Raw genomic sequence first — 1,776 nt, 5'->3', positions numbered from 1 at the left:
CCATCCCCCCTTCCCCCTACCCCACCTCCCCCCACCCCTACACACGCCCACGCAACGCCCACACTCCTCACCATCCACCCTGGCGACGACGAGTCCACTGGCATCCCTCCACGATCAACAGCATCCCAGCATCCCAGTATCTCGGCGTGTCCAGATGAATGTCTTCTGGGATGTCTGGGAGGCTGCGGGGGACGAGATGTGGTGTTGACTTTTGATTTTTTTACTTTTTTTTGGGGGGGGGGCGGGGGCGGGGGTTTAGGGTTTTCTTTTCGATTTTATTCATTGTCTTGTGTGTTTGTTTGTTAGTTTGTTATTCTTCTTACTGACTTCTTTTTTTTATTATTTGTCATTGTTTGCTTTTGTTTTTTTAATAGAGCGAGGGAGCAAGAGAGAGATAGGGGCAGACATATCAAAGTACTTCAAACAAAACTGGAAATAAGTACCGAAAACCTCATTAGAACACCATAATAGACATACACAGTCATCTGAAAATAAGACTTTATAAGTTGAAACAAGAAAAACGCCATGAATTTGAAAAAAATAAACTATAAAATACATCATTCATAAATTGAACGGCATAAAATTCATAAAAAAAAGAAGAAAAAAAATGGAGTACATAGATTACAGATTTTACAAATTAAAGTAAAAAAAAAAAAACAAAAAAAACACGAATTTTTAAAAAATCAAATCGAGCGAATATTCCCGTTTTCTTTCAAGTTGTAAACACGAAAAAAGCAGTGGACTCCCCCGGGCTTTGACATGGCGGCGCCCACGGAGCTCTCTAAGACCTCGAATTACTTGCGGCTTGTGTGTCATTTGCATAAAGATTGACAGTCATTAGTCCTGCAACATTGCACAGACGGGAGTGCTTGTTTCTCTTTCGTGCGCGCTCCTTCAGAAAGCTCGAGGATGGTGGTGGCTGATGATAGATACTGATGGATAAAAGGATGGATGGATAGGTAGGTAGATAGATAGATAGATAATCTTTGTGTGTGTGTGTGTTTGTCTTAATGTGGTTGTATTTAATCTATGTATATGTAAGTGTATGGATGTATGTATAGAATTTTAATGCTTCAGTCTTTGCCCTTGTTTTTTTCCCATTTTCCTTTATTATTTGATTACCCGCTCACCCACTCCCCCCATCCTCCTCTCCCTCTCTGACCCCCACTCCACTTCACCATCCCACTCCCGTCCCTATCCTACTCCCCACTCCCTCATCTCACTCCACCTCCCACCTTCTCTCTCTCTCTCTCTCTCTCTCTCTCTCTCTCTCTCTCTCTCTCTCTCTCTCTCTCTCTCTCTCTCTCTCTCTCTCTCTCTCTCTCTCTCTCTCTCTCCACCACCTCCGCCCTCCCCCACCCCCCCTCCCCCTACTCCCTACTCCCAACTCGACCCTCCCCTCCCCCTTCTCCCTACTCCCTACTCCCTCCTTCCCTCCCTCTCCCTCCTCCCCTTCCCCTTCTCCCTACTCCCTACTCCCTACTCCCTACTCCCTACTCCCCCCTCCAGCACGGAAATAATTACAAGGTTGAATAATTGGCATTTCGTGACAGTTTCGGAAGCCAAATTTACGGTGTTGTTTTCATTTACAATAGATTACAACTGCAATATATCGTCCGATTTTCTGCAGCATTTACCATTAAGGGGGGAGGGGGGAGGGGGATGTGCAGCGGCGTTATTAGATCATCTAGTGCGAAATAATGGGTTTCTAATGTCAAAAAAATGCAAATATTCAGGCTAGATTTTTTTTAAAGGGGGGGGGGGATAGGGTACGAC

This window comes from Penaeus japonicus, unplaced genomic scaffold (assembly GCF_977035675.1).
Source record: "Penaeus japonicus unplaced genomic scaffold, GWHDUDI00000001_assembly GWHDUDI00000025, whole genome shotgun sequence".
NCBI lineage: Eukaryota > Metazoa > Arthropoda > Malacostraca > Decapoda > Penaeidae > Penaeus > Penaeus japonicus.
The sequence above is the reverse complement of the archived record's forward strand: the minus strand, read 5'-3'. Positions refer to the sequence as shown.